The sequence below is a fragment of the Grus americana genome, chromosome 5 (genome assembly GCF_028858705.1).
Source record: "Grus americana isolate bGruAme1 chromosome 5, bGruAme1.mat, whole genome shotgun sequence".
Lineage (NCBI taxonomy): Eukaryota > Metazoa > Chordata > Aves > Gruiformes > Gruidae > Grus > Grus americana.
The window spans coordinates 36722628-36742474 of NC_072856.1; positions in this window are offsets into that span (position 1 = coordinate 36722628).

Here is a 19847-nt window from a genome sequence, read left to right on the forward strand (position 1 = left end):
TTTACAACTACAGATAAAGCACAAAGGAACTATGTAAAATCAATAACCATGCCAGTTCAAGGCCTACACCAGCGTAATGTGCCAACGGAGTCTACTGGGCTTTATATATATTACAGCGCAATTACATAAAACCCAACTATACACAAAAAGTTTTTTACAATTACAGCAGTGGAACAACAGAGGAAGGAATGGGTATTGCCTAATGGCTTAAATTTGAAAGTTTGAATTTAAGAATTTAAATTTAGGTCCTTCGTGTGTAAACAGAAATGTATGTAATAACACATAACACTAAAAGATGAGCCATTGTAACTTTTTCCTACTATTTCATCACCAAATGTAAAGTATATAACCAATGACTGCCAAGGAAAAGAAAAATACTTGCTAGATCTGTCAGTCCAGTAACTTAAAACACAACACTAATATTCATAGTAATATGTGAAACATTTAAAATGAATTTTTGGTTCCTAGCAGAACACTGCTGGTAAATAATCATCATTTGTATTGTTAATAATTTGAATCTTGGTTTTGTTTTTCTCTTTACAGGAATTAAAGGGGGCATACTGTGCATGATACAATTAATGAGGCAGTGTTGAAATATACTGTATCCAGGGCTTTCCTATTCTATAAACTCAGTTCATAAGAAGAGCTTCCAGATATTGTGCAAAGCCAATTAAAACCACCCAGGCATTGTGTGTGATCAAGGACCAGATAAAATTTTTGCAGGTTCAGAATCTAAGCACTCCTAGATTCCCAGTGAATGTGATGAATTTTATATTTGACTTTTACATAGAGGGTTGTGAAGGTTGGGGGGAGAGGAAGGGATGTGCAGCCTTTTTGTGTCAGCATAGATAATAAGTCTTTTTTCCTAATGTTTGATTGCACTTCACAAATAGGTATTATTTAATACTATAGAGGACAATCAAAACAGCTTTACTGGATGAGTAACATTATGATAGTTTCTGCGACAGTCAGTTTTTAGCAGGGGTTTACAAAAGCTGATTTAAAACACGGGCTTTTCTTTTTGCTGTTCCTGTAGGTGATTTCTGCAGAACATCTACTGATTTTCTTTCAAAATGTTATTGAACCACCAGGGTTATTTGTTATGTTTTCATTTACTATAGTGTCATTTTATTTCAGCGTTGTCATGTGAATAATAGGCAATCAGGGCTGAAACTTTTCAAAATTGCAGCCCTCTAGATGTTACAATTAAATCAATTACAAACCCAGAATAAACAGTTTTTAATCACATCAAACATTTCTGCTACATTATACTATTCAATTCTGTTATGATGGAAATCTAAAGTCCATAGAGTACTTCAAGAAAAAATACTACCATTTGTACAAAACTCCCGCTTAGCCTGATTAATAAACTGAAGCTCAGAAAATGATGTGCATGAAAACAGCTGTTCTTGCCAATAATGACATTTTATTTTCAATTTTAGTACTAACGCTGTGTCAATCTAAACAATACTTAAGTACATTATGTAAGTATAACAACAGTGACACGACATAAAACAAAATGTACCACATTCAGGAAGAATCAAAAGTAAACAGTGTTGAGAGGAAGGCAATTGTCGCTGTGCAGCAGCTGGTGATGAACCATTGCCATCAGGAAGAGGAATGTGAGGCACAGCAAGAGTGCTGCCCAATTATGCCATGCAGATGCACTAAAAAGTAAAACAAAAATTGAATATAATCCAATGACACGGCTTGGACGGGGGCAGTATTTTATACACGGGCAGACACAGCCAGCAGAACAGCTTTGTTGGAAAAAGACAAATCTGACAAAGCCCCATTCATTGTCTATAACACGACATTCTAATAGTTTCACCTTATCAATATAGGTAACCGTGTATATGAATCACTGAATTACACTGGTCTTTTTCAAAAACACAGCTCCAGAGATGTAATGCTTAAGATTACATCTTGCTACTTGTTTTAATTATCTGCCTTTGACTTTTATATTTGTGGATCAGTGTTTTGTGGGGGGTTTTGTGGTTTGTTTGGTGTGGTTTTTTTTCCCTAGGGTATCATGTATTTATAAAGGGACATCACAATTTCCATTTACCACCATTTGTTGTTCTTATTTAGGTATATGCAGAGAACAGCTTAATCTGTGATCTGTAATAGTAACACCAATGACAGGCACTTATACCAGGCAGCAGTGAAAGTGTCAAAATAATTCCTTATTTTATTTAAGGATCATGGTGAACACTGAGATTTCCAGTTTGGGAAATATTCCAAAACATATTGGCAAACCGAAACACTTCATGTATATATAATGGAAGTTGTCCTTCCTTTTTCACTTCTTATAAATGTGCATGTGTGAGCAGAATTCAGGCAAACTGAACAGGATGTTTTCCTGTATCCTTTGAGTGCAAAAGCTGCAAAGATTCAAAAGACGTTGGTAACTGTTAGAGGCAAAGAGAAATTCATGTCACCAGGGCATATGTAACAGGTGAATTTAGCTGCTTACTTGTCAAACCAAAGAAGAATCTGTGTAGCAGAGGCGTCCACTCGCAAATACACAGAGCAGTGATTGTAGAGACTCGAGGAAGGAGCAGTTAACTGTGGTTATGCATCAAAACGATCTGTTCAAACTGTGCTAATACAAAATAGAAATCTGCAGAGATACACAAAGTGCCCAACTGGAAAAAAAAAACCAACCCTGCTACAGTTAACTATCTGATTGACTATGCTATGACTCAAGATAGAGTCTCAATTTACCTAAACTATGAAAAATAAGAGCAAATGAATAGTACTATCATATGCCACTTCACATCTTCAGACACTGAAAAGACAGGGATAACAGAAAACGTATTCAGCTCACAAGCTGAAAAAAATTATGAAAACGATGTATGCAAGCCCACTTACATTTTCTAAGATTCTAGATAGTATTAACACCAATACAGTTGAGCTTTAAAACAAGGACAAGAAAGGTAATTCTGAGCCTTCTCAAACTGCATTGATTTATCAGGAGAATGTGTGACCAGATGCTGATGCAGTTGACCAGAAGAAGTGTGGCCTATTATTATACCATCAAGGCAGGAATACTAACATTTACACAGCACTTCAAAACTGCACTGGGAACAAACCTGGTTCTGTATATCTAACTCTTCCACCCAAGTTCATGACCATCTTCTCATGTATGTATGTCATGGAGTATATCAACAACTGGTCCCTCCTTTGTCTCCACCAGGCATAGCAATTTGTAGGGCTGTCCCAGTCGATACCTCCTCCAGACTGACTACCGGTGTCTATACATAAACATGCAGCTGGCATTTATTCCTTGCCAACTTTGGCCAGTAAACCTTCTGACAGATATCTACGGTTCAGGCACTTACACTTGCTGAACAATGTCGCCATCCTCTCGGATGGACTTCACGTGAATCAATATTTTAAAGTATACAATATTTCAAGTCTTAGATGAAATAAATTATTTGTGTATTTGTGAGAAAGAGACACCAATGGACTGGGGAACTCATGCTCTCATAAGCTGATGCTCACAGGTGTCACACTTTGTTATAGGCTATACTTCTCTTTAGGTATGCTTTGGACTTTTATTTTCATCATTTGTATAATTTATCCTACTTGAGATCTGGCAAAGATTATTTCTTACCAATTTTTTCAAGCCTATTTTATTGTGTGTGGGTTTTTTAACCTATATACTCTTCTAAAATCCTGATTTATGAAGGTTTTTTTAAGAACTTTCTGGCATTTTTTTCCTCTTGGAGTTTCTAGAAAGATACAGAAAACTGTTCTTCAGTATCCAAGGTATTGGTTGTTTTACACCTTAGGATTAAAAAAAAAAAAAAAAACAAACCCACAAACCAACCCAACCCCTCAAAACTCTCTGATTATTTCATTGATTTTTTAAATTATTTCATTCCACTTTACTACCCAAACAGATTTCTAGAGGTAATTATGCCATGTCTTAGATGGACTTTCATATACCATATTGACAAGTAAAAGAACTAGAATATCACAGAGAACGTGGAGCATAAAACTGTGCATATGAATTACAGACACGACTTCATAGTTTAAGGGAAGGCGACTGCACTGTAACTGTTAAACCTTAGAGACATACTCAGCCCATACTTCCTTAATAAGAGAGAGGGCTGAGACTGAAATATTGCCATGTAGTTTCCAGAACAAATGGATAAACTGATCCTACTATATGAAAGAGGTATTTAAACTTGCCAATAATATTGCTCTCTGAAAAAAAAACCCTCTCTTCCAAGGGAAAAAAGGAATTTCCAGCACTTTCATTTTCTACGTTGCCCTTGGCCAGAAAATTTATTCTGTTCAACAATGCCCTGCAGCTTAATATGTTTGTTCTTGCCAGGATGCCACTCTTCCCAATGCAATATACTTTCTAAAAGCTCTTTTGGCTACCTTAATCCCCTATTCTCCTATTCTTCCTATTAAAAGCAAAAGCATAAGAACAACTGTGCCCATGGTTTTAGGAGCTTTTTGGAATTTTCAGCCGATGAAATGTGGCAGGTTCCTTTTTCCTTACTTTCTACACCCGCCATCCAACAACAACCACTACAGTAAAAAAAAGGAAAAATGCAATAACTATTTTCAGTGACACACTTGCAGCTAATGTTAAAACTCCCAATAACTTATACACGTATTTTGAAAGACACAAAGTCAACTTTGGCATTTACAGAGGTACATTATCTGGAAAAAATGATATCTTTAAAAGCATTTCTAGTTATAGCAACAAGACTGAAATGAAACACACCTGCCAAATAACTACTAGGTTTTGAACAGAAAAAGGACTTGTACGATAGTGATAAAATAAAAATACTCCTAAGCTAAATTTTCCCCTTAGATATCGTAAATCTTGTACAAAATCCAATGGGAGTGGGACATGTATATGTGAGCAAAGAACTTACCCCCTGTGCTTGTATAATAGAAAATTAAGATGATTAAAAATGGCACCCAAAAGATGAATGAATTTCTAAGGAAATAAATTAGGTTTGAAATTACTATTGGAACATATGCATTATACAAAAGATCATGAAATCCATTTCATCTGACATATTGTACAATGAGCTACAAGAACATTTGCAACTGATAGAAGCATGTAAGATCTCATGTATTATTCTTACAACAAAGATTACACCATGGAAGCCAGCGATTACACTTCCTATTGTGCTCTACCAATCTGAAGGTCATGAACCAGGGATATGACTTGATCAAGATTTTGAGTTACAGAGCGTATCGTAGGAGTTGAGAGTCTGTTTCATATCCTATGCACGTTTACTTACCTGCAGCAACTTTGTCATACGAAGTATAATGAAGAAAAGGAATTAGAACACACATTCGCAAGAACCAGGGGAGAAAAATATATCATATAAGGCAGAAGTCATCTTCTACAGGAATTTTATGACTGCAGGGATAAAATAGCCCAGATTTAAATGACTGTATGTTTTCTTAAAGATTCCAAAGGAAAGCAACATATGGATGCTCTATGTTTAACATAATGAAAAACAAACGCTCAAACCCCACAAAATTCCATTTAAAAAAGCTGAAAACTGCACTCAGAATCAAATGCAATATGTCCAAGAAAATACAGACCTGTCACAAACATGCTCTTCTATCCCAAATTATTAAATCTACATGATGAAACCAACCCTTAGAACACATTTATCAAACACAAGGGAAAAATACTATATATATGTTTTCCACATTTTCGTAGGAAGCATGAGCTTGAAAAGGCTAGTTTGCATTTCGGTCAGAAAGAGAAAACACACATGCAAACAAGAGGAAGGTTGCGTGGCGTATAACCTCACAATGTCTGCAACCTCCTTGTTCAATACACATTATTAGTTCGAATTTAGGATGGAGTGACGGCTGCCCTGTTTGCTTCTCTTCGGTTGCGGTCAATCAGAAGCCAATAACATGAGAAACAGACAGTTTCGTCAAACGTGGTGAAGGCTGGAGGTACGATTTTCGAATACAGCTGGGCAGGCACAAAGCCAAGGAGCCCGAGGAACACGCCATTCCTGGTGGGGACAGTGCAGCCGTCCCAGCAGCGCAGCCTCGGCACTTCCAACTGACACACTAGAGCAGCCACCGCTTTTCCCAGCCTGGAATTTCAAATAATTGTATCCAATGCACCGTGCATTTGTTTAGCCCTTAGGAGTCAGCATTTCTGTTAGGCTGAACGGTAAAACAGCTAAAAGTTACAAGGCTCAGAAAATGTTTGGAAACATATCTCTACCACCTCAGGAAAACATCGAACTTACATTTAAATCCATTTCTATTCAAAACAAACTTGATTCAGTGGGATTTATATGTATATTTAAAGTTAAATATGAAATGAGTACGAAAAGTACAAAAGACAAATATGAAATGAATACGAAGTACAGAAGTACTTTGTAAAACTCATATTGCTACTTTGGGACCTTGGCTCCCGACGGGCTTTTCTGTAGCTTAAAGCAGACGTCAGCGTAGCCGCCCCATGGGGAACGATGTGCAGTCTTTTATGCAGAAGGGCTCCGTAGTGCAGGTTGGGATTTGTACTTGAGAGCTGCCTTTAGGGCCAGGTCCTGCATCAGAAACTATATTGATTCTTTACAAAGCTGCAGAACTACCGACACGTATCTACAATTTCTTCATGTTCATAAAGGAAAGCCTAGAAAATGTTTTTACAAGTACTCAGTTACTCTAATGGAGCAGAGGGTGCATTCAAAATGTCTTTGTAGCCTCCTCTGAACCAGGCATATGCAGTTGGAAAAATCTCATTTTCTCACTATCGAATGTCTTTGTGGGCTAAAGACAGATGGACTTTACTACTTAGAAAAAAATCTCACAATCCTCCAATATTAGTACATTGCTGTGGTAAAATCATAAGAAGTGTGGATGTCACGCTGTCTGATTTTGGTAATATATTAATGTGAAGTAATTTTTCCAATTTAAAAAAAATATTATTACATTTATTACGTGATATTAGTGCAATACCAGATTCTCAGGCACCATCATGGTGAGGATTTTATAAATACCATAAGAAGAAACATAACATAATATTTAAAGGACAAATCAAGAGTACTAAAACATTATTTTTTAACACTATGCCTATGCCAAAAAATTGATAATATTTGTTCAGAATTCATATTGCAGTTAGAGATTGCACAAAGCTCTCTGTTCAACAGAGCTGAGTAGGGCAATCAAAGTGTAAAATGACCATGCATTCTGTAAATGGAGACCAAGGTGCAAAACCTATTGGGAGAGAACAGGGATATTTCAGTGACTAATTTGCACAGAAATTTCCTGTTTGTAGGAAAAGCTAAGTACATTTATATGAATATGAAAAAAAATGTTGGTAGTCTCAGTGAAGTGCCTGATGGACACTTCAGTGGAAACAGCAGCTCTTCCACTCTCAGAGTACAAACAGCAACGGCCCTTAGAGCAGAGTTTAAGTCATCCATTCGAGGGATGAGAAGTCGGTTCTCATTGCTGGCTTTACGTACTCGCATAAAATGTGTTCAAAGTTCCTCTCCATTGGGAGGTGGACTAGCATATACATTTTGCACAGAACTGGTTCCTGAAGAGTCATCAGCTGGTGATGTCTCCGGTCAGATCCGAGTAAGGAGGTAAAATGCTGCATACCAACGGTACCAGTGCTGGCTTACTCAACCACTCGTACATAATAAATCTTGTATCAGTAACATGCACAATTTATGGTAAACAAATGAGGGATTTCACATGCTGCTCAGATTTGTATATACACCAAGAAAGAACACGGCCCATAAATAAGATTGTTTGGGAAACATTTACTGCTGTCATACTGATAATGCATTTTAAATCCTGGGGTTATCAAAAACGTGGATTTTTTTTCTCCATATTGTTTGACAGCTGAAATTAAACAAATCCTATTGAAGTACAAAGCTAATAGAAGGTTTACTATGTGTGTCATTAGCACCATCCATATAAGGAAACAGAAAATATGAGGTGTGGATTTTTAAAATATGATAAAATGAGAGCACCGTTAGATGCGTATGAAGGTGTGACTTCAGGCCAGGCATTTTCTTATTAGAATCAAAGTGACTCTATCTTACATTAGTAAATAATCACTGTTGTGTGATTCAAGTTGACATCTTTCAAATTATTTTATCATGCCAAAAATATATATTGCATTTGAAATCTGTTTTAACTGTTACACCATCTTAATAAAATATATGGCATAAAATGATTACCTTACCATATGCTGCTAAACTTCTTTATGTTCAGGCATAGTGAACCTTAAATGATCAACTTATAAATTAAGTTAGCATATTTTTTAGCCCTTGCTTTAATTTAACATTCTATTATTTATATGGATAATCTCAAAGTTCATATGCTAGATTGTTTAAATCTTGTGTCAGTGCTCAGGTTCAACAAACATTCCACTGTATTTCATCTTCCTTTCCTTTTAAAAGAAAAAAAAAAAAAAGCAAAATTGAGTTAAATCAAAGAGATTTAGCTATTTCTGCTCTAAAAACACAAGAAACCATAAATTCCACATGATTTCTGCATAAAACTCAGATGACTGTGTTTTGAAAACTTAACATAATATAATTGTCAAAGACGATTAGGGCAATTAGATGAACATACTATAATTTTAATCAGAAATCAGGAACTTAGAAAGTGACAAAAGGTTTTAGTTTGTTCAGTTAGATATGCAGCATATACACACCTTTAAGACTGTCAGCGTTGAAAGGAAAGTATATTTGGAGTGCTTGCTTTGGAATAATAGTTTAGTGGTAACTTCAAATTAATGCTTAAATGTGACAAATTTTTAAGATGATTATGTTAGCAAAGTTATGGGCAAAATCATGGACAACATAAAATTCAAATTCAACATAAATGCAATATTGGGGTTTTTTACAGACTAAAGTCCAGCTTAGGAGATGGACAAATTTAGCCCATATTTTGAGGTGACTTGTTTTTACTAATCCCCTAAAGTAGATATATTATTTCATAGGTTTTTTTCAGAATTTATCATGTGTACTTTAATATATGCCTTTCTCCAATACACATTACTGTTCCCCTGTGCTTCTTGTCACTTTATATCACTTTATCTTAGGTTGACTTTTTTCTTGTGTTTCGCCCATGATTATCTTCCATTTGTTAGTTTTTGTTAGAGAGCTGCCAGGCCAGAAATACTTCTCATCTACATAAAGGGAATTTTAAAATGCTTATTTCTTATGGCTAAACTCCCTCACATCACCAACTTCTCTCTCTGTGTTTCTGAGAAGCAAATGCTCAAGGCAGAATATGTATGCTGCTTGTGCTGATGCAACCTTTATGAAAAAGGTGCAAATATTTTATAACTACCTAGCTCGACAGACGTATTCATGTGTGTAATTTTCCAGCCCATTATTGAATCCACTTACTTCAATGCCCTGGAATCAGGAACATTAAAGGGTTAAAATTGGCTTTTAACTTTTATTTTCTTAAAGCAGTACAACTCCGCAGTGTATTAACAGACACCAAAAATGGTTCCTCGCGATATACGTATAAACTACATATGTGCTTTCAAGCGAAGGAATCTTTTCTTCAGTTGGGTTTTCCACGAGGAAAACAACTAACTCCCCTCACAGAAAATATAGATTCTCCAAAATTCAGAAAACTACAAAAGAAAGAAACTTTTAGCAAAGTGAAACTATCTGGAAGCTTTGGGGAGAACTGAATGATGTGATTGGCAACCTGCATTCTGTTACTTTCTCTTATGTTTATGTACACTTCTATGCCTGCAGCACATAAATACTGTTTGTTAAACTTCTGTTGTTATGGCAAGTGGAAGTCACTGCAAAAAAATGTAATCATGACAGGCAGTATCTGAGTAAAAGTAGCCACACAGAATTTTCAAAACAATTCTTTAGAAAGAAAGTGGTCTACATCTACTAATCAGTCATATTGTTCAAAGAAGCTCTATCTTTCTCGTTGAACTACATCTCTCTAAAGTAAATTATGCCAAATGTAAATCTCTGCTGATACTATTGATGAAGTTAGAGCCGTTGCACAAGAAATCAAACAAGAGATATAAGAGAAAGAAATTCTTCACAAACTCTAAAAAAAAAAAAAATCCCAGGTCATATTAAAGCGTTTCTAATGTTGTTTGTAAATGAGCACTGGTTGCTAAGAATAGGCACGTAGGGTCAAAGCATAGGTCCATCTATCTAGCCAGCATCCTGCTTCTGACAGTGGCCTAACATAGGTGTCAAAGAAGTAGTACAAGAAAATAGGTAGCGAACAAGCACATTTCCAAAGAAAACTACCCCAGCTATCAACTATTTGTGTCTCAGAGACTTCCTAAGCAAGAATTACATGCCCAGTTTCATCCTGACCCCAGAAAAACCTCTAGCATCCGCAGCAGCCCGTACCGCGGAGCAGAGCTGCCGTGCACATGGGGCAGGGGTTGCCTTATGCTTATTCTGAACGTGCCACCTGCCAGATTCGCTTGGTGCCCCTGCTTCTTCTACTGGGCGTGAGAGAGTACAGTCACTCCTATTCTGCCCTTCCATGCTGCTCTATAGCATGTTTTTGTTCAGCCTAGATCATACTTACATCAGGCTACGGATTTTCTTTCTTCCATACCGAAGAGTCCCAGCCTACCAAGATGTCCTGCACAGGGAAGCCATTGCACACCCTTGCTCGCCCTCCCAACTCTGCCTTTACTCCTGTTTAGTTGTGCCTTATACACTGCTATGAGGTGGAAGGGCTAACAGCTGCCTACAGCATACAGATGCAAAAATGGATTTACACTGGTTTGTTATACATTTTCTTCCTAATAATTCCTGATATTAAGTTTCACTCCTGAGCACAGAGATGATTGTGATCTTTGGGTTATAACTATTATAACCTTCAGATCTGGGTCTCGAGTGGCAATGGTCAGACAGGGACCCTCAATCCTATTTGTGAAGTTAGGATTGTTTTTTCCCAGGTACATCATTTTACATTTACCGATGCTAAATTTAATTTGCCATTTTATTACCCAGTCTTTGCAGTTCTTCGGTCAGCACTAATATTACCTAATAATGACCTACTGTCATCAGGAAAATTGCCACATTATTCATCCCCTTTCCCAAATCATCTATACTGAGCAGAACAGGTTTCAGATCCCAGTGGAACTCCAGTACAACTTCCCATTTACTTTTTCCCTCTTTTCGCTATGCTTTTTAAGCAAAAAATATTTAATGAATCCATTTCTGTTTAGAATTAAGCAGATTTACTTTCTAAAAGCAACTAAATTTTTAATACTTTATGTATTTAAATGCTCGTGCTTTTCTTCCTGAAAAATCTCCGGAACCTGTTTCTGGTTTAGCGCAATGATTTCAGGTGTATCATTCCCAATTATTCCCCTGTTTTTTGCATTACTTTTAGACACTTTATATAAAAATTTTGGTCTAAACAGTAAAGAAATTAAGTGTCAAGCTAGAACAATGTCACACTCTCAGTTAAGGATTTACTTGGAACTGACACAGTTTTCTTAAGCAGCTGGAAGTAAAGCCAGAGCATCACTAATACAAACACATGCATAATTTCTCTAAAAATGCACTTTCTACTGATGATATCAGACAGCTACCTGACCCGCTGCGTCAATGGATGGGCACTGTCACAAAATTTTTGTCACTGAAAAACCTTTGTGTGTGTTTAAGCTTAAACAGGTCAGCGATTGTTGGGACTAGTGCTCGAGTAAAGTACCTACCAAATGCCATGGTTTATTATTCAGCATCCAAAACGTCGTGTGTAAATTCAGCGTACAGCCATCCTATGCATTACAGCAGCTATGACTTGAACTGGGAGTATTGTGGTCAGTATACAGCAGCCACGTCAGGTGTCTCAAAAGACACTGAGCTGCCTTCTGGCCATGCCTGTAGGATCCTGTCTTGGGTAACATTTCCCTTTAAAGCTCATATGAAAGGAAAACAAATTACAGAATGGGGCCAGTCAAAGAGAGATTTTTATTTCTGCCAGATATTTCTGCCATTATACTTTAAAACATTTTAAAAGTGTCACAAGTTTCTGCCAAATGATGTCTTTATGTTCTATTTGTCTTTCTTTTATAGTGGAATATGTAGTATAGCATGCATTTAACTTCCGAACAGGGAGATAATACTAGCATTATGTAAAAAATAATAGCACATATGTAACACAAGCAAATATCTATGACACGGCATCTAATTTCTTGACCAGTACAACGAACGAAAATCTGAATAAGCAACGCTGATATGTCAGAAGAAAACTGTGGCTTTTCCAGTTCAAATTCTTGAAGATCCTTAAAAAAATTAAAAGAGGAAAGAAAATAATTTATTATGAAGTAACTAGATGTGGGTAAAGAAAAAGTTTAATTACATCTAAGCGTATTTGCAGTGATTCATGATGGCTATTTACATCAAATGATTTTTTAAATATTAAATATTAAGTCCATTTAAATGTAATAACTTGTATGGCAAATTTTCATCTTTATTTCAGAGCCCTGCTATTTTAAAATTTGTCATTAGAGCTAATAAGAAATGATATTGAAACTACTCTGTACATTTAAATGAAGCATAAATCAATTATTGAAGCAAGGAATTTTTTCATCATTGTAATGATTATTGGAATAAATTTAATCTTGAGATGTTTCATAATGAAATCTGCAATAGTAAAAAAATTACATGGACTTAATTTTCACTATGCGATATTTAAAAGTGTTTCTCATTGGTGAAACATTTAAGGGAACACACAAAACCACAGAGTTTCCTAGATAATGAAATATAAAACCTAGGCTAAGTTGCCCTAACGTGCTGGAATTCTATATCTGATTTTTCATCAGACAACGGTATTGATTACTTCTTTTACTTCTTTCTCTATCCTGCAGCCTTGAGAAAGAACTGCAGAGGACCCAAGTGGCTATAATCAGGTTTCTGATTTGAACAGATAAAAGTGCATGAGGCTTGGAAAATTTAAAAGTGTGAAACACACACACCTATCTGCGTTTCGTTTAGTAGAAAATGAGACTAGCTGTGATATGACAGCAACAATGTCTGACCAGTGTATTGCTGTGAGAAGAGCAGGACGGTGGATGCAAATGAGGTGCCCGAGACCATTTCATTATTCCCAGTTCTTTGTAACCAGCCGGGAGGAGCTGTTTGGTTGGAAGAGTTAACGGCTGCACTTTGACACACAATGAGGACAGGGCCAGTCCCTGACAGAAATGTCCCCAAGTGTGCTGAGCAGGCTATTACGGCATCATCCCTCATCCCCTCTGCTCCGCTAACGATGCTGGCCTCATTTGCCTCTCACCAAAATGTCTCTGCGCCTTCTTCCCCTTAGGCACAGAGCGCATTTCCCAAACTGGTCTGCAAGTCCACTACCTTCTCGTCCTTCAGATCGCTTCTAACGCACGCCGCTCTCCCCGCTGCAATCCGCCAACTGCTAATGGCGTTGGCTCAGAGGAAAATGGGAGTAGCTGGCAGGTACTTTGTCCATTTCTGATAGAGATGCATCTATGCATTTAAGAACCAGGCTGTAGGATCCCAAATACTTCAGATTATTACTTGCCTTGGAATCGTTCAGCTATGCCCTGTGAATTTGCATTGCACCCATTCCTCGTTCAAAGCCTGTGGCCCTTTTCCCAAAAACCCCGTATAGAGTAGTTGTTTTTCTATGAACTTTCAAACCGGAATGTCGTAGGCATTAAAAGTAGCACTGACTGCAAATGACACTGCACGACTTGCCCCTGTAGAGGTGACATCATTCCAAATCAACCTTCTCCCCTACAGTGACTTTTCCACCACAAAGGCTTCCTTTGCAGGGATGAGATTAGACTCACCTTCTACTGGTTAACAGCACAATGAGCAATTAGCATCCGCATCTGTTATCCATAAGGCAAAAGTATTAATATCATCAACTTTAATATCTGAGGGGTTTTGGTTTTTTTTTTTCTTTTCTGTTTTCTTCTGAAGAGAACACTGTCCATAACTGTAGTTATACCCTTAATAAGACCATCTGACTTCTTTCAAGCTGGGTTGGCCTTTTTGGGTTTCTTTTGGTAAAATATTTGTTATTGGACATGTATGCACATAAAAACATTAAGATATATATGTTTGGAATACTGCATATTTATTTAATCATAAATTCTAAAAATCATTCATCCTCTACAAATGGAATTTTGTAGAAAAACACTTTTTTCTAATGTTACTTAGTGACTTTTTTTGTAAATGCATCATTCTTCACTGCATTGTCAACATGTTTTGCAAATAAGCATATACAACTACAGTAGAAAGACACGAACAAAGTGCAAATGAATATTCATAGCCACCTCAGTGCTACTGTTCACAGGAAGTTCACAAAAGCACAACGATGCAAGAAGGAAACTGAAATCCTTTCTATCAAACACAAATATAATGTGAGCATTAGACTTCTGGAGACCGACAATATGTTCTTGACACAGGAAAAACTTCTGGTTTTAGTAGGGATGGTTTGCTTTGAGAAAATTTAGAGGAATAAGGCCTATGTTATAGCAATACTAAAAACATAAAACAAAATTTCCCTCAGCTTCTGTGCAACCAGCATTTCATCCACTACAATCTCATGCTTCTCATTTTCTTCTCTCTCATAAACAGAAGCAGTGTGTAATTTTAGTTTTAATCTTGTTTCCTTAAGAAAATGTCTGTTTCTCTTAACCACGTATGATTTTTAACTTAGTTTGACCAAATTTTAACCAAACTTGACAGATGTTGTGTAAATACCCAGCCAGGTAAAGTGCCTTGCCTGGGGGAAACCTAACATGCTTACTCTTGACAGATGCAGGAAGCAGATGATGAAGCCATTGCAAACCAGTTTCATTATTTTTCTGCCATCAGAGTTACATCTTTTTTGAAAGGTGCAGGTCTATTAGACTGAGCGGTGCTAGGGAATCATTGAGACACGATTTCTAAGTTGGACGGTAATCATTTGATCCATGATGAAAGAAACTTCTGTACTTTGCATTTGTTTTCATTCATTTGAATTAAAATGTAAAAAGACAGTTGTACCTAGATGACTAGTCCTTTCGTTTTACTGGCATGCATTCTGATTCCCAAGTTTATTTAAAAAAAAAAAAAAGAAAGGTGCGTTTGTGCATAGTCTGCCCCATGTGTCTATTTGCTGTGTAAAAAAAAAAAAAAAAAAAGATCCTTCTAGTTTATTCAGTCTGCTCCCTACTAATACTGGATTGCTTCAGACATCATCACAAGGACTACATATTTTATTCTTTCGAATACTCTGAGCAATGGTGTCCCCATTTTTCCTCTTTATAGCACTATTAGAAAACCCTGTTTTAATCTTGCTAACACTATGTTAAAGGAAAAAAAAGGCTAAGTATACATAACCCTTTTAAACAGTCCTCTGTGCACTGGTAAAATAAAACTTTACTTTTAACAGGTGCGCAAGAGTCAGGGCACTGAATTCCAACAAGTACCTTCCAGCTTTGCTTTTTCAATTCCTTGTTTAAAGACAGAATGCTTTTTTTCCTCCCCCATGGGGAAAATGTCTTCTAGAAGACAACAGAAAGAACCTGGAGGATAATGTTGCCAACAGCATGTCAGAGATGATTACTGCAAAAGAAAAGAGAACCTCCTGTTTTGACATTGGGCAGCCAGTAGAGGAGAGCAGAAAGAAATGACAAAGAATTGCTTACATATATAACTCAGATCCAAACTGCATAATTGTTAGCCAGTATTATTCTCTTCTTTGAAAGCATGCTCCAAAAAAAAAAAAGAAAGAAAAAAAAAATCACTCTTCTTTTGACTAGATCTTGTCCAGTGTAACAGAGCCATAATTTACATAGTATGCCTTGAAAGACATACTTGGCCCAAAACGGGGAAAAAATGAGAAAGAAGATGGGAAATCCTCTATTAAATGATTAAAATCCAAAAGAGAAATTAAAATGAAAATCTTTTTACTCTACATAAACTCTACATAAACAAATCTATGAATTTCTCCCTCCGATTTGCCATGCAGTTACCATGGAATTCCCTCAAAAAGATTAAAGAGGGTATCTTCACAGTGACGCCTCCCTACATAACAATGATTTTACCTCTTTATTTACAGATATCTTTTCTAACATACAGCTAACAAATTCTAAACCCAGTTTTAATTACTATGTTACAGAAGCTGGGATTAATTAGCCAATACACAAACAAGTGGACAGTTGTGATACAGAAAGATCGCAATTCAGTAGTTTTCTAACTGTTACCTAACTTCTGCTGCATTTACGTTATAATTAGCTGCATGGCTAGATTGCCCAAGAAAGTTCTAACTGATGCTAATTTAGATAGATAAAGATAGATAAATTAGTCTTTCTTAATGTTAGCTGTTTACATCTTGTTTGTGTATACGGAAGCCCCTATTTTCACATCTCTGCTACGTTGTTAGCAGCAGAGATCAGCTCAGCTCCAGCTGCCTCCACCGGGATGGCCTGTGAGGGCATCACGGGCAACTCCAGTTGCTTAAGAAGTGAGCAGAAGCAGAATCCTCCATCTACAAATACATTTGACTTCAGGGAACTTAATTAAATGTTCCCTACTCGTGCCCCTACCGTCTCCTAATCTGTATGCTTCCGATTAGTTTCAAGGAGCATTTTCATAAATTGTTTATAAATAGTTTGCCAAATCCTTGCCGCTAGGTTTTATGACATTTCCTCTGCTACTCCATGAAAGATATGTTTAGGATCTGTCAGTATCTGCTCGAAGGAGGAAGCATTTCTGTGCAACTTTTCAGGAAGCAAAGCGATTAATGTGGGTACCCTACAACTTGTGCTATCTTCTCTATGAAATTTATGGAAACATAACAATTCATAATAAAAAGAAAAATAAAGGATGGTGGAAAATGTATGAATTATAAGAAGTAAAAAAAGAGAACGTAGAGACACTAGTCAGATTTGCTGTCTGTACTCAAATAGAGCAGTCAGTGGAGCAAAGAGGAGCTTTATCTCTCTAAGGAAGGCAAACCTCCAAACTGGACATCTGCATTGCTGTATCATGTAACCACTTTATAAAGTTATGTGAACCAACCATCTCATTACTGTAAGTTGCAAAACACTTAATTTATTCATACAAAATTGAGTGTTCTATTTTACTATGTGTTAATCCTGAGGGATCAGAAAATGATTCTAATAGTGAAACATTTAAGTATTAAGTACTGTATATTTTATTGATTTACATGACAGGTGAAAATATATCTCAGTTATAAGGCTGTTAGAATAAAAGAACCTCCCACAATTTCAACCTAATATACATTTGGGGGTGGAGAGGTTGATATTCATGCAAAGAAGAACAATTTAACCTTTGAACATTACATTTTGCCTAACTTTCAGAGACTATTTCTCTGACATCTCTACACTTCTCTAAAAACTAGAAAAGGACTGTCATTGAGTAAAAAGAACAAGTAAAACTCACATTGGAGTCAAGCGTGGACCCACCTTTTTTTTTTTTTTTTTTCCTTCTCCTCCCTACCAGACCAGCTAAAACTGCAATTCACTTCATGCTTTCTGCTCCAGGAGAAAATTGATCTAATGCACCCATTCCAGCCATTGGTACTAAACCAAGGTCCTAGCTCGTCTCTTTCCATGAAAGCTGATTCTGAATCCCTTCCAACGTCAACCATTCTGTGATTCTGTGAAAGCTACTTTAACTGACAGTTCCTCAAGTCTAGAGCCAAAATACTAACACTGAGCACCTGATCCCAAATGATGAGTGTGATTTCACTGCCTTCTTTAGGCTCTGGATTACAGTGAGATGCACTTCATTATGATGGTAATTTACCTATAAATATATATCTATTTTTATAAAAAACTATATAGCTATATATATTTATATAGTTATAAATACATAAATAAATGTATATATAACACAATATAAATATAACTATATTTATAAAAATATATATAACTCTCTATATATACACCTATATATAACTATTAAAAATTTGTAGCTATATAAACTATGTATTTATGTTAATGTAACTATACTCTTTGTTGCTGGGGTCAGGGAAATACTATTCTCATAGCCTTTGCACAAAGGGAGAGTCAGGCAAAAATCTGACATTAGGTCATTTGTGTATTTGAGTTTGCACTGATTATGAAGGAGCATTCATTTCAATTGTGATATCTTACTAAAATGTTACAATGCTTTCCAAGGTTTTACTCACATATTCTAAAACATGTAAGCTGTACAATGTTTCCTATGTTGTTGACCTAACTCCAAACAGGACAAAATGTGCAAGGTCTTTAAAGCCTTCTCTTCTAAGACAGTGCTGTGTTCTTCCCCCGCCCCCCAGCGTGCCATGGGCACCCCTTCGCTTCACTCAGACACCATAATGCAATAAAAGTGGGTGGCCTCACAGTGGAGATGATGAATCAGAAATACACAGAGCACGCACCATTCATGCTCTGGTTTGTGAATAATTACAAATCAGAAACAAAATCAAATCCCTCGGTCAACAATCCAGACAATGAAAAAAAAATCAAACGACTGGAATTCATCAGCTAAAGTTTTTTTCATACAAGCAGTTCACCCAGCTCTATTAAAGCTGCTGGAGAAATCTCTTAGAAGAAACCCATTAAGCACTTCAAGTGTGTTATTTTCGCTCTGGGCTCAGAGAGTCTTTTTCTGTGTCATTGCACTGGTCCCACTCAGATGAAACAAGCAAATATAGAAATATTGGCAGCTTTCATACTTGCTTTTTGTCCCAAGCCCAGTGGGTGAACTGCACTGAATTTCCCTGTTTGTAAGCTTTTCCAAGTAAGCCTAAAGGGTCTTGCTCATCAAGGTTGAAATATCTGGCAAATAGTAACAGCTCTAGATTGTAGCTTATGCTTAGAATTGTTCGAGCCAGTTCAAAAACAGTGATTCAAGCCAGATCCTACTCCACTGACAAATCCCTCCATTTCAAATAAGACCCCTTTACATTATGAGAGATAGCAAAATACTGTTAGGTCGAATTTTCTTTTCAAAGTATGAGCCCTGGACTCCAGTCACGAATTACGGTTCATTTTGGGTCATCTGTGAAAGAGACAGCTTTTTTGGAGAAGTAAACTGAGAATGACTACATTTTACAGACTTCAGCATTGTGCATCTAGTATGTCACAGAGAAAAACCGGGTTGGGTAGAATAGAAACAGGATGAATGTAAAAAGAGGAATAACGTGATAAAGCTGGATCCACTGAACCTGAACCAAGGAAATCAGAGAGGGATGACTGCATTCAGAATTTCAAAAAAAAACCCCAAACAACAGATTTGGGATTATTAATTAAACCGAGGGACAGGGACAAAAATGATGGAGGATCTGCTGAGATTTGGGAATATAAGCAAGAATTTAGGAAAAAAAGCCACTGAAAAAGATTTTATTTGGTTTGTCTTGAAATATTATTTTTGACTATGAAGCTCTAAGAAGCAAAATTTCCATAGAACAGTAAAGTTTACAATCTTCTCCCACATGGTCATCCAGTTTCAGTTTAGTGCAACTAAATTTAAACTTAAAATGTTTTAACTAATAGATTTTAACTATAAAATTTGTTTCCTGAGTTTGTTCCACCAAAAGGAAAGAGACATAAGCATATATATATATGTATATATATATATATATAACATTCCACTTTTGTTATGATTACTAGCTCTGGGGGTAAAAACCTTTCTTTATCCAAACATAGCTAAACAGAGAAATTGTGCAACTCAGATGTAACAATATCCTCATATGCCTTATGAGGATCAAACACTAAGAAGTATGAAACCCATGGACACAGAGGTAACAGAAACCTCCTAGGTTTGAAAGATTTCTCTGAGTTGTGTCTCATTTCTTGATAGTGGAAAATTCAGAGGGTTTTGTAT